We start from the raw sequence: 14,857 nt of genomic DNA on the forward strand, positions 1-14,857 counted from the left end.
AAAAACTATGCTGTGGTCTCTTAATTTTTTCCGCAGCTCTATGTGGCTTCGTGCTTTCGAGTCGGTTGGTCGGACTCTCCACAGAGATGACTCGTAGTCTGTTTTTGCAACTCGTGACTTTGGGATAGGGATAGATTTGACCATTCTGGATTTGCCGCGTTACACCCAGCCAGTAGCATGTGGAGGTTAGTCTTGGTGGGAGTCATGGGGGGGGGGGGGGAGGGGGGGATGTTGGCAGGAGCAGAGACTTCCCTCTAATGAGTGACTCATCCTGGTCTGTGCATCTTTAATTAGGATTTACATTTGAGTTGTTTCGAGGCCAATTAAACACCTACTGGAATTAATTTCTCAACATGTGTAATAAATCAAAAAGTAGTTGCTGTTGCCAACTTTATACTTGGAAGTCGGGGGGAATTTTAGAAAGAAGATCAGAGGGGTTGGGGCAAACGGTAACACAGGGAATCGTTCGTGATGTGTCATCTGTCATGCAACTAAAATCTCATCCAACTTGCAGACCTTTGGCTCAGATATTTTCAGACATCTACTGTGCTTCTCAAAAATTACACGAATGGTAGCCTACACTCCGATAGGTTTAATTCGCAAAGCGTTTATGAAGAAAAGGCAATCAAGGGATTAAATTTGATGTTATTAATGTAGTGTCCTTCACAGTGGACCAGCATCGGTACGGTTCCATGCTGAATTAAATGGTAATTTTTTAATGCCAAGGATGAAAACAATATGCAAAAAAACTGTAAAAAGGAAAAAAAAACATGTATAAAATAAATCAATATATGCTTTCTAAATATAGAAATATGTGCTGCTATTGGAAACAAGATACATTCTACTTAGTATTTTATAAAGCCTTTTATTATACCACTAAATGAATTACCATTGATATCAATGTGCCTATTTTTTATATTTTAACAAGATCAGCTCCAGCAGAAGGTGACTGAAAATGTAGCCAAAACATTTAATTACCATTTTCAGTACAAACATATTTTCATTTAAAGACTTTTGTTGCTTTATCAAATGACTTTGGACACAAACCTCGATGCAGGGCCCCATTGATGTAATTTACACAATGAAAATATTATTCCAGCAAATTACAGGGATCTTTTAAATGGTCTAAAAATAAGGCTGAAGTGTTACTTTTACTCTCAGGTTTTGAGTTGGAACATAAGGACTTTTAAAGCTCAGAACAGCTTAAGATGTAAGAGCTAATTGCACAACAACAGGAAAAGCGTGAGAGTTTTCGGGTGAGAGCTGATCAAACAGTAACCCCAGTATCAGTACACAGAGCATAGTTTTCTCACACTTGTTCAGTTTCAGAAATGTAGAAAGGTGTGTCCCCTGAAGTTTCATAGATAATTTTGTAGATAATAATTTGTAAGAAGATGGAGTGATCTTGGGGGACACAAGGTCATCATCCACTGTACTTAATCTTGACATTTCACATACTATTTAGCATGTTGGGGGTCTAGCCCAATCCATCTTGCTAAAAATCACCCTGAATGACCTGTTTTTACAATCACATCTTTCAGCTGCCTTCCTTGAACAATTCATGACTTTACTCACTATCTTAATGCCACATGAATCTCAATGGAGTTCAAATCCAGGCGTCTCTGACATCTGCGTACTGTCTGGTACCTTAACAGGGCTGTCAAATCCTGTTCCTGAAGACATCTGATCTGAGAAGATTTTTAAACTCTGTTTGACGAGGCCTTAATGTCTGAAGTGGATTGCTCAGAAATCAGTTATCTTAACTGTCCTTAAAAGAAATCCTGACTTATTAAGCACTAATTATTGGGTGAATCCTCTGGTCAATAGTGATTTCTAAAGATATCTATAATTAGGGCTCTCTGGGGCTGAGATATAACACTGGTGTTTTGGGACATCAAGCACCTTAATGGGTAATACTGTCATTTTCAATGTCACTGCTAGCAAATATCTGCCAATATAGAAGACACATACTGTGGCAGCCTACCAGCACTCTGATACCCAAACCTTTTTGAAGTGTAACTGCACTTCTGGCAAATCATAAACACTCTTTAATTTCCGGCAATCTCTCGCCCAATCAGGATGAAAGGAGCACAGGTCCTCTCATCCAATCAGGTCCTAGGGTGGGGCCATTGTTACATCACCCATATTTCCAGTCACCTATGTGCCTGAAGCAAGGGTCTACCGGGATGCGTGCAGAAGCTACGCTATGCTAGCTGTACGAACATGCTCAGGGCATGCAAACTGCACGGACGTGAAAAGGTGATGCTGGCACGGCGCCAGAGGATGTGATGGTACAGCAAACTGCCAGCGCTGCTATCACACGGGTGAATTTCCAGCATTAAAAAGAAGGAAAGGAAAAAAAAAATTTAATAGGTAATGACAGTAAACTGTAAGCAAGGCATGTTTCCCTAGAAAGGAACAGATGGCGAGCTAACAAATAAACACAAATAAAGAAACGCTAAAAATCATCAACCCACTTATCCCCCAGTTTGTCATTTAAGTAAAACCATGAGTAAAACCCGAAGGAATTAAGGAAAATAGCATCAGAGCCCTTCTGCCTTCTTCCAGATAATCGGTTATTTTAAGCATACATATATATCGCTAAGAAACTTCTTCGGGCTTCGTAAAAAAAGCCTTAAGTATAGGTATAGCTTATCTCTCTCTCTGCAGTCTCTGTACATGTAGTAAATATGTGGTTTGAGTTCAGTGTGGTTATTAATGAATAGCGTATTGGTCCGTAAGGGCCCTGGGAAACTGTTCGCCCCCATCGGGCACAAAACCTCAGCAGGGTTCCGGGGGGGTGCAGCTAAGGCCAGCAAGAGGGCCTGCCTGCCGTGAATGAACTTGTTGTGTCACCCGATTGTTGGGGAATTTGAAGGAAGCGAATGTAATCTAAGTAAGCAAATTAAACAGGGAAAGCTTCATTGGTCTTGATGTTTTTCCTTTCCTGTTTTAGCGCATATGGTGCTGGTCTGATGCTGGAACGAAGCAAGACAAACGGACGTTTATGTGCGCCGCCTAATGGTAGGAGACGAGCCGGTTTTTATTAGATTTAAGAGTTCCGGGTGAATTTCAAGTAGGCCTAAGTGGGTCCATTTCGGGGTGCTACGAAGCATCGCGTACGGGCCCGATATGTGCCCTTTAATCACAAGAAATTATGTTTGCATTTGTTTGCGAAAGAAGCTCAACAACAGGTTTTAAGTTAATAAGATTTCCACCATCTAAGACTGGGATAATGCAGCGTGTTTTCGCAATCGATAACATCTCAGCGGTGCAACTTTTCAAATTAATCAATGTTAAAACGGTGCGAGCAGAACTTTAGCCCCCGCGATGCTTAAAATAACACAATATCATGCCGCTCATTACTTCATTCATCACTGTCTTTCATACTTATTACCTCACATATAATTTCAAGGCTTGACTCAGTTCTAAATTTGACCTGTTTAATAAGACCCAGCGAAGTGTGACTAATGTCGTTTGATAGCGTATCCGACTGCAAGACGAACCAAGTCAGCATGTTTGATGTACGTGCGATTGCAAAGTGCCGCGGACCATTCCGTCTCTGTGGCCCATTGATAAGGACATAGACATATTTGCCCTCTATAAAAATAGGGAAAATATAACGCATGGTGAAGCTTTATAAATATTTTTATTGGTATCGCAGACATAACAGCTTTTGATTGCACAAATACTTTTTTTCCCCTGACAGATTTTATATGTACTTCGTTCTGGGTATTAACATTAACCCAAAACAGTATTTAGATTTACATCTCAATGTGTATGATGTTGTCTACCTGAAAAAAATGCAGTGATAATTATGCACTGATAAAATATACATTTTTAATTACTTTTTAATGGGAATTACTCGGAGTTGTTTACACAGCCTTCTTTCGCAGCTGGTAATTGCAATCCAGAAGTTATCTCCATTCCTTGGAGCATTCAGATTACCTCTTTGGCTGCTAATTTTGTGACAGCCACGTTAAAGCGTATACGAAAGCAACGCAAACCCACGTAAAACGAAGATGAGGCAAACAAGTCACCTTTTTTTGTCAGTACGCACAGCATGCAAAGATGTCCTGTCAACTTTTCTGCAGTTGTTTTATATATTTTGACAGTGACGTTTGACGAATATTTTCACCTCCCCCCCCCCCCCAAAAAAATGTATACATATATAAATAAATAAATGCATCTTAACGGAAGACTGCACATCAGAAGTAATTGAGCGTGAGGTTCCCCCGTTTTCTTTGAGGGCTTTCCGACACGTCCGTCCGTCAAACGCGCAGCATCCCATGTGCGATAACTAAGGATCATGACAGGCGGGCTTACAGCGCACATTCATCCGGCCATATCCATCTCCGTAGGCAGACAGGAGCGCAAAAGAGCACCTTTACCGATTCTGCACTAAGTGATTTACAAATGATTGTCATGGTAAAATTTTAATTGTTGTTTAAAGGCTGTTAAGTTTAAATACAAGGAGTTCATTTATAGAGAGAGAGATTTATAAAACAGGAACTTTATTTGGAGAGTTTTATATTTTAAGATTGAAATTAAGATTAAGGTAAACTTTATTGACCCCAGGGGGAAATTCTTGTAGATATAGAGTTTTATATATACAGAGGACGATTGGAAGGGCTATTCTGGAGTGGTGGCAATAACTTTGACAGTCTTCCTGGTTTGAGCAGGTATTTTCTGATATGTTTTGTTTTAATCCCACGCCCCTTGCTATAGGTGGCAGGAAGTGGCGAGGACATAAAGTGAAGGATACGCGGAGCCCGCTACATGCTCCTGTCAGCTGGTGGCTATTTATTACACTCCGAGTCACAGTGCAGAGAAGGCAGGGGGGGTGGGGGGCATTTGGGCATGTCTCTGTCACAGGCAAGGAGCAGGTGCCCGAAATTTTTCTGCGGGGGCACAGCTGTGATTGGCCGGCCCGGTCTGCGTGTTGGTTTTGTCCCACCGTTACAGCACGCCCGTTCTCCGTGGGTGAGTGACGGGGGGGGGTCAGCTACGCCGACGGGCATTAACTCAGCCGACTACGCAGAATAAGCCCCAACGAGCTGCTTAGATAATAATTAAAAAAGAGCAGCATGCGCAGCGCCACGCTCCCTCCCGCGGCTAAACCGCTCTGCGGACTTCCTCCCGCCCAGATCCCAGGCGCTGAGCTCGCTCGAGCTGAGCCTGTCTTTGACAGAGATAACTCCCCACTCCGCCGCCGATGAAGCTATTTCCCGTACACATCTGAGCGCTTAAAAACTGCGCTGTACGTGTTTCGGCTGGGGTGTGTGAGGTGGGGGTGGGGGGGAGAGAAAGGCCTTCGCCTTCAGATGGATCAAAATATTAATGGAAATGTTTCTCGAGGCAGTTTATGTTCAATATACGACCATCCGTCTTTCGTAATTGCTTATCTGGTGCAGGGTTGCAATAAGCCTGTAGGCTATGAAAGAAACATAGGGCAGGAAGCAGGGGACGCCCTGCTAGAGGTGCCTGTCCATCACAGGGCACGCGCACACATACGCACACGGGTTTGTAATTATATCTTTGTGGGGACATTCATTTCTAGGGGGATAACGCTAATCCCAACATGAGGACCTTAACCGCCACCCAGCCCTAACCTTAACCATAAGTAACCAAACAAAATATCAGACTTTTTTTTACTTTTTTGATTGCATTCTCAGATCTTTGTGGGGAACAAAACAGCTTTTTATTACATTGTGGGGGACATTTGGTCCTTTGGTCTCCACGATGTAATATAAACGTAACACACACACACACACACACACACACACTAGGCCATTCAGAGGCATCAGCTGACACAACTAAATGTTTTAGACTCCATAAGGAAATCTCTGGAAATATGGTGGGAACATATTAACTCCACACAGGGAGCTAAGGATGGGACTGAGGCTGCATCATTCAATGAGCATTACAGTTCCTATTGTCATTTCATTGCATTTTTGTTTGGGTTGTCATTTTTTCCGATGTAACTCTGCTGCTAGCTTGATCTTTACCCTGAAGCTCTGATCCTGTGATTGCTTTTACTTATTCGTCAGACGTACAGTAAAGAATGTTGGGTCAGCCGGAGCAACTGGGGTCAAGGGCTTTGCTCGACAGTCTCGTGGTCACATCACTTCTCTAAACATGGGCTTTAAACCGACAACCTCCTGAGCATGAGCATCGGGTCCTAACCCACAGAGCCACACACCAGATTGGGACTGAACTTATTCACTTTCAAAGCCACCTTTTCAGAGGACACCCAACACTGACCTCTGCAAACGATGCAATATTATAAAGGAAAGCAGACTCCATGTGAATACTGAGCAGAGTCTAGCAATGCTTACAGATTACACAACTGCTTTTAAATAATCGCACAAAGTGGAAATTGCGTGCCTACAAAATGACTGAATGACATAAATGATAACAGCATTACTGGGTCATAAAAATTAAAAATAAGAGCAACAATAACTGGACAAGCGTAAAAAATCACGCAGCCAACTAATAGTGCTTGTTTGATGCTATATGTGTAATCAGTTCCTTGGTGTTTTAATGATGCCGTTTGAATTGCATTCTTTCACATCGCGATTATTTTCCGTAAAGAAGACCGCACTGCGAAAAAAAAAATATATATATATATACACTCACCTAAAGGATTATTAGGAACACCTGTTCAATTTCTCATTAATGCAATTATCTAATCAACCAATCACATGGCAGTTGCTTCAATGCATTTAGGGGTGTGGTCCTGGTCAAGACAACCTCCTGAACTCCAAACTGAATGTCAGAATGGGAAAGAAAGGTGATTTAAGCAATTTTGAGCGTGGCATGGTTGTTGGTGCCAGACGGGCCGGTCTGAGTATTTCACAATCTGCTCAGTTACTGGGATTTTCACGCACAACCATTTCTAGGGTTTACAAAGAATGGTGTGCAAAGGGAAAAACATCCAGTATGCGGCAGTCCTGTGGACGAAAATGCCTTGTTGATGCTAGAGGTCAGAGGAGAATGGTCCGACTGATTCAAGCTGATAGAAGAGCAACTTTGGCTGAAATAACCACTCGTTACAACCGAGGTATGCAGCAAAGCATTTGTGAAGCCACAACACGCACAACCTTGAGGCGGATGGGCTACAACAGCAGAAGACCCCACCGGGTACCACTCATCTCCACTACAAATAGGAAAAAGAGGCTACAATTTGCACGAGCTCACCAAAATTGGACAGTTGAAGACTGGAAAAATGTTGCCTGGTCTGATGAGTCTTGATTTCTGTTGAGACATTCAAATGGTAGAGTCAGAATTTGGCGTAAACAGAATGAGAACATGGATCCATCATGCCTTGTTACCACTGTGCAGGCTGCTGGTGGTGGTGTAATGGTGTGGGGGATGTTTTCTTGGCACACTTTAGGCCCCTTAGTGCCAATTGGGCATCATTTAAATGCCACGGCCTACCTGAGCATTGTTTCTGACCATGTCCATCCATTTATGACCACCATGTACCCATCCTCTGATGGCTACTTCCAGCAGGATAATGCACCATGTCACAAAGCTCGAATCATTTCAAATTGGTTTCTTGAACATGACAATGAGTTCACTGTACTACAATGGCCCCCACAGTCACCAGATCTCAACCCAAAAAAGCATCTTTGGGATGTGGTGGAACGGGAGCTTCGTGCCCTGGATGTGCATCCCACAAATCTCCATCAACTGCAAGATGCTATCCTATCAATATGGGCCAACATTTCTAAAGAATGCTTTCAGCACCTTGTTGAATCAATGCCACGTAGAATTAAGGCAGTTCTGAAGGCGAAAGGGGGTCAAACACCATATTAGTATGGTGTTCCTAATAATCCTTTAGGTGAGTGTATATATGTGCCATAAAGAATCAGATTTTTTTACTTCCCTTATTAAGCTCTGTTAGTTAATAGAGTAAGTGTAATTTAAACAACCATCATTTAGCATCATTGTGGTAACTTGTTGGCCCTGGTGTAGATTTTAAAGCGCGAGTTAACGAGCCATATTTATGACTGATTTTTCTGCTCTTCTGCTGCATGCAGGCCAGCATTTTAAGCAGCCTGGTTCTCCGGCACATTTTGCCATTAACATGATGCGCGGTGGATGGCGGAGATGTGAAAGTGTTACGACCTGGCTGATACCTGCCGGACTTACGGAATGCACCAACCCTAGATAATGGCGGGGGGAGGGGGAGGGCACAGCTGAGTGAGGTCAAGCCATCATAATGCTCAGCAGGAAAGATATTTCTCCAAATGGATTTAGTTTTTTTTTTCCAGTGGTAAACCAGTTAAAGCAGTGTTTCTAAACCCAGTCCTTGGGGACCCCCAGACCATCCACATTTTTGTCCTCTCCCAGCTCCTAACGCACCAGTACATGATATTCAGCATTCTTGATCGCTTGGTTTGTTCTTGATTGTTTGGTTCTCATGTGCTACGAGCTTGGAGGGAGCAATCTATCTGGAGGGGTCCCTGAGAACTGGGTTGAGATAAAGTGCTGTACCCATTTCAGCCAATTATTTCAAATATATTTAAAACCTTTGGTAACACTTTACATTTACTGCACCTTCATAATGCCTTTATGATGCATTCGTAGAACATTAAATGCACCTTCATAACCCATTCATAGAACGTTCATAAGCAGCATGTAAGTATACCCAAACATCGTAGCACACCTTTACAGCTTTAATATACATTAATAACACAAATTGTATTATAATAACAAACATTATAGTGATATAATCATATAATGTTTGCTATTGATGTATATTAAAGCTGTTAAGGGATGTTAGGATGCTAATGTATACTTACATGCTGCTTATGACTATGAATGCTTTATGAAGGTGCAATGAAGTTCTATGAATGCATTATAAAGGCATTATGAAGGCTGGTAAAGCATTACCAAACATTTAAACTCTTGGCTGCTCATCACCATCTTTAAAAGACATGCCACCGCTGCCACTTGTTTACCTACTAATAGTTGTGACGGTCTTTCCTGCATCTTGTTTTCTTTTTGGTGAAATAAGCATACAATTCATCAACAAGTAATCTATATTTCTTGGGATAGGAAGGTGATGAACACATAACAATCAAGTCAGTGGAAGAGTGATGATGTGATACGTATTGATCGCCATTGGTAATTACATTGGAATTTATTAGCGGGGGGGGCAGAAGTTGTTGATCGTATTTAATTTCACGTTGTAACTCAAGCTTCGTGAGCAAACAAGGTCAGTTCACTTGGAGCTACATCATTCCTGTGACGCTTTTGCTGAGTCGCCTCTCCCAACGAGACATGGCAATCTGAGATTTTTTAATCTTTAAATTAAAGCCATCGCGTTCTTGTCAGTTAATTTTCGGCTTAAGTGATTACCATTCTGTAGCCAAGGAGTGTTTGTGTCGGCTGCATAAAGATAATTAAGTCAAAAACTGTCAACGTAAACATTTAATATTTAAGAAGTATTATATTTTCCCTTTAATTTTTTGTAAAAAATAATTAAAATAACTGTATATTGACAGCATAGAAAAATTATTTCACTTGGTTTGTTATAAAAAAGATCTTGTACTGCTGTCATATTTTGTGGAACATACATAATTAGGTTGTTAATATGTTGCTCTTAGCCAAATTTATTGGGTAAGTTTTGGAATGACCTTTTACCAATGATAATCATACCTTGCTTTTAAAAAACAACGTGTTAAGCGTTATAAGATGTTATAAGATAGGAAACGTGGCAATTCATGTAAGAAGTATTTTTTCTTTAATAATCTTCCATCTCAGTCCAGTAAAAGAAAAAAAACAGTCCATTTCGTATGTTGCGATATCCAGGTAGAATTTGTCCTGCCTTCAAACTGTAATGCAGTAACACTGGAAGTTTATGTGCACTAACAAATGTGTAAAATGTGGAAGCTTGTATTTTCTAGGACTTTTTTTGTAGACCATGGGAAAACAAAGGTTATCTGTAGAAAAGACTAATAAAACACACACAATTTCATTATTAAAAGATTTTCCACAAATGCCCAGTGTTTTATATACGATATCTGCACTAGAGGTCTTAGTTTTGACTCCACAGCAGCACAGAAAACCATATTGTATTGGTGAGATATTAAAGTCAAACTTAATACTCTGAAAGACACAGTATGAGGAGCTCAGCGATTTACCACTTGGCTGCTTGTTTTCCCTGTGACTCTCTCACACTGACGTCCTGCTGAAGGTCTCTACATCCACCCAAAATACGTACGATGCTGAGGAATTCAGTGTCGCATCCACGTCCGCAAAAATAAATATGAATTTTAACTATTAGGTGGATGGATACCTGTAGCACACAATAACTGCTAGCTATATTATGCTAAGTAGCGAGTAGCAAATATGTATGCTGCCTGTTTTGCAAAGTATTAAATAAAAGTATACAGATTCTGTCAGTATTTAGTCCATTGATACTTATCCAGCCACCAAGCAAGATTTCTCAGTTAGCTAGGTTAACTTAAGCTAGAAGTCATGATTGTCCAATAAGAGTTTAAGTAAAGAGCATTCCTACAGGACAATCATGACCAATCATTTTTCTTTCTGCCCTCAGAACATTTTCATGTAAGTAAAATTCCACAAAAGTAGAGTGCAAATTTCACACAAGTAGAGAGGGCAAAGACTTGAACCCTAGTCCCCGAGATGCAGGGCAACAGGACTAATCGCTCTGCCTCCTGGATTTCAACAAACAAATGATTCATGTCACAGTAATGCTTGAAGCAACACAGTATGAAGACGTTAAATGGGAATCACATTATTTGCAACCTTGGCCAGCAAAAAAAAAGTGCCAATAAGTCTCTGGAAAAGGCCAGCTGAGATACCCAACCCGTGTCACATGGAGCGATGGGAGTCGGTGCCCAGTGGCCGTCAGAGCATGGCGTCTCATGACATTTTTACCCAGAAGCACTGAGACGCGGCTGGAGGGCAGAATGGTTGAGCCTCTCTGGTGGTCTTCTCGCAGCAGTCCTCACAAAGAGGTCACATCAGAATCTGTCTTTAATCAGCACTCTAAAAGACGTCATTTCCACGTGGGGGTTAAATATAGATTTATTTAAACAGCAGGAAATTTTCTTACATTTCTTATTGCTGCCTTTGGCCGGAAAACGTAATAAAAATACAAGAATAGAAGTCATTATAAGGAAAGAACTATGTGTGGACTGTGTATAAATATGTGAAACATTTTTATTCTGATTTTATTTTCATTTAATGCCTTGTCTTCTGCATCCTTTAAAAAAATATTTAAATCTTACACTATATCTATTTATGTTATAGTACAGTTCTCAGGTCAGAATGCTTTCTTCTTAATGTTTTCTTGGTAAAATTTCAGTTCATCTATTTTGAGCAAGTTACTGAACCAGTTTTTGCCAAGACCTTTGACATATTACAGAAATTTAGGCAACACTGTTTGCTACTGCAGGGTACTAAAGAATTACTGCATTCATTCAGAGTAAGACCACAAGTATTGTGAATGAATTCACAACACAGTGATCCAGCAGTTTTGAATGAGATATTTAATAGCTGGACATATTTGCCTTTTTCATATTCTGCACATCTTGCTGTGCAACTCATAAGTGTGTTTTGTGATGTTTATACTTGTATTTTGCTCTGGACATGGCTGCCAGCCTATTGTCCAAGAACTGATAGTAGATCTTTTCAAGTATATGTCTCTGCAGGCTGGATTACTGGCCAAACTGAAAGGTTTGTGGGTGTGTCAGAAGGTATGTGGGTGTGTTGAAAGGTTGTGGGTGTGTTGAAAGGTTGTGGGTGTCTCAGAAGGTTTGTGGGTGTGTCAGATGGTTTGTGGGTGTGTCAGAAGGTTTGTGGGTGTGTCAGATTGTTTGTGGGTGTGTCAGAAGGTTTGTGGGCGTGTCAAAAGTTTCGTTGGTGTGTAAAAAGGTTTGTAGTCCTGTCAAAAGGTTTGTGGGCGTGTCAAAAGTTTTGTGGGTGTGTTGAAAGGTTAGTGGGTGTGTTGAAAGGTTGTGGGTGTGTCAGAAGGTGTATGGGTGTGTCAGAAGGTTTGTGGGTGTGTCAGAAGGTTTGTGGGTGTGTTGAAAGGTTTGTGGGCGTGTCCAAAGTTTCATTGGTTTGTAAAAAGGTTTGTAGTCCTGTCAAAAGGTTTGTGGGTATGCCAAAAGTTTTGTGGGTGTGTTGAAAGGTTAGTGGGCTTGTCAAAAGGTTTGTGGGAGTGTCAGAAATTTTGTGGGAGCGTCGAAAGTTTTGTGGAAGTGTTGAAAGGTTTATGAACATGTCAAAAGGTTTGTGGGCGTGTCGAAAGTTTTGTGGAAGTGTTGAAAGGTTTATGAACATGTCAAAAGGTTTGTGGGCGTGTCAAAAGGTTTGTTGGTGTGTCAAAAGGTCTATGGGTGTGTTGACAGGTTTGTGGGCGTGTCGAAATGTTTGTGGGCATGACGAAAGGGTGCATCTCAAAAGGTTTGTGGGTGTGTCGACAGGAATAGCGTGTGGTGATGTGGGTGGAACCACGCACATTCATTTCTTTTGCGCTTTCTGGAAGTATGATGGTAAATGTAAACAAGCATAGCACATGTCTTATGCTATATGAACAAATATGAAACAGGCATTTCATTACAGATATCTGTTAATCCTAGTCATTGCCTGATCTATATGTCAGGTGAATGCCTGATCTCTTTCTGAAATAACATTTATTGTCAGCATTTTCAGCCATTCCTGCCTTATTGCCCGCATCACCTCTTGACACGCCTACTTTTCAATACACCCACTACTCCGTCCTGCAGAGACACACATCTACATCTTTTTGGGAAAGGTATGCAAAGGCATAGGAACAAGGTCAAATGCGGCTAAAGCGCATCAGTTCGTCAAGTGTGCCGGTCCTTCATCAGATGATTTGCTGGCTCGGTTGCTGTTGCTCAGCTCTGGCTAGTGATGCTAGGAGGAAATTCCCTCAGAATAGTCTGCACTGTCAGAAAAAAGTGCCAGTTTGTACCTTTGAGGGTACAATTACTTGTCACTGGGGCTGTACTCTCAAGGGTTTGCCCTAGTTGTAGGTAAATGTACTATAATGTACAGAAAATGTACAGAAATGGACTCTGGGAAACATTTTTGTACCATTGGGGGTACATTAATCTTGTTTGTCTTTTATTGTGACAGATTGTATAACGTTCCACTGATTGGCATGCAGTAACTGCTCTCTCATTGAACAGCAACCGAAGTACAAACTTCTATTGTCTTGAACTGCATTAATTCTAGTGCAGTGATTGAGATAAACGTAACTTTAACAATTGCTTTTTAGTCAACTTTTACTTGTATTACAATGTATAAGAAACTCAAGTGCCCTGTTAGGAGGCTGCAAACTAATTTTATTTTTATAGAGGAGGAGGGTCCAAGCAACTAGAAGAGGTGGGACCAACCAATCAGATGTCTTGGTCCCGCCTCCTCTAGTTGCCTAGGCCCACCTCCTCTACTATCGGATTGGTTATCTCTCTGTACCAATCATTTTTCCTTCTGGCGTCAGAGCATTATCGTGTAAGCAGAACTCCCACAAGTGAGAAGCTCAGCATTTTCTGATTTTAAACATCTGTGAATAATCAAATTGATTTCCCTTCTTATAGATTACCCTGCACAGTTTTACCTAAATGTAAATCACAGCATAATGTACATACATGGTCATACATGGTCTATTTTCTTCCTTTGTACTTCATGAAAGTTTGTTTTTTGCTCTCCGTTTGCACAGCAGTCCTGTTAATACTGAAGTTTGTCATCATTACTAGACCTGCGTTAAAGTATAATACAGGGTTCTCTCTCTCTCTCTCTCTCTCTCTCTCTCTCTCTCTCTCTCTCTCTCTCTCACTGTTTCAAAAGCAGAATTAATTTGGAGATGCCCTATTATAAAAGATGCATAACATTTGAAACCTCCGGAGGCTGTGTCTACAATCACAACAGTAATTTCAGTTATTTCGCATTTCTGCAAACTACTTTGCTTCTGGCTGTAAAATAACAATTACATGACTGCGTATTTTGATTGCATTAATCTGGAGGATAATTGTTTTTTTTTTTTTTTTTTTTTTTTTTTTAGAAAAAAAAAACCTATTTATTTCCATCACATTTATTCGGAATAAGTGTTCCTTACACAAACCTTTTTATGTTTTCGCAGGCAGATTGGCCCATTTCCATCCCACTATAGGAAAAGAAACAATGTTTTTGTAGTTCTGTATTTATATCTTTAGCACAGTTTCCAAGGTAACGGAAGGCACCTATAATATACCTTTATCTAAAATTATTTTTGAACTGAAACTGAATGAAATTCCCTCTTTTTACTTTGAAATGTGTATGTGCACCTGTGGTATGTGTAAAATGTGACTTTTTAGGGCAGTTAGGGTTCTTACACGTTTTTATGTACTATATATATGTACACTTTTTGACGCACTCGCCTAATATTTTGGCGCAGAAGTTTATATGAACTATAATTTTGCAGTGCTAATGAATATGTTCTTACAAGTATAAACAAGGTCTTTAAAAAGAATGATTCTTTTAGATTTAATACCTTTAGGGTGGTACCCCAGCCTTATACGGTAAATGAACGGAGTTATGTCTATTGTGGCCAAATTAAGCTGTAAATTGTTCGTTTTATTGGTTTAGTCGAATTTTTAAATTTATATTAAGGCAAGATGTAATGCTAGTATTGCCTGTTTTGAACTTCTCTTAGATTTTGCCTCGAATAAGTATGTCTTTCAGTGAGAGTTTTTGAGTGTTTGAAGAGTATTAATACACTGCGGATACCAATTTCATTATGAAACAACTTCTAAGATATAATTTATCTTAAGAACTGGCAGCGATAATTATATGACAACCTGCTATTGACCAA

At 40.5% G+C, this 14,857-nt stretch overlaps 1 protein-coding gene across 2 annotated transcripts in view; it reads left to right on the forward strand.

The window, feature by feature from the left end:
* Positions 1–14,857, forward strand: part of ndst3 (N-deacetylase/N-sulfotransferase (heparan glucosaminyl) 3) — a 159,699-nt gene that overhangs the window by 64,498 nt on the left and 80,344 nt on the right. Inside the window, exon 1 of one of the 2 annotated variants that reach the window (XM_072706937.1) lies at positions 4,885–4,983. The exons of the other annotated variant lie outside the window; for it this stretch is intronic. The gene's annotated coding sequence lies outside the window, so the exon portion shown is untranslated. Of the gene's footprint in view, positions 1–4,884; positions 4,984–14,857 lie in introns of those variants that run through there. 2 annotated transcript variants of the gene reach the window in all.

The sequence above is a fragment of the Paramormyrops kingsleyae genome, chromosome 25, assembly GCF_048594095.1.
Source record: "Paramormyrops kingsleyae isolate MSU_618 chromosome 25, PKINGS_0.4, whole genome shotgun sequence".
In the NCBI taxonomy this organism is placed as follows: Eukaryota; Metazoa; Chordata; class Actinopteri; order Osteoglossiformes; family Mormyridae; genus Paramormyrops; species Paramormyrops kingsleyae.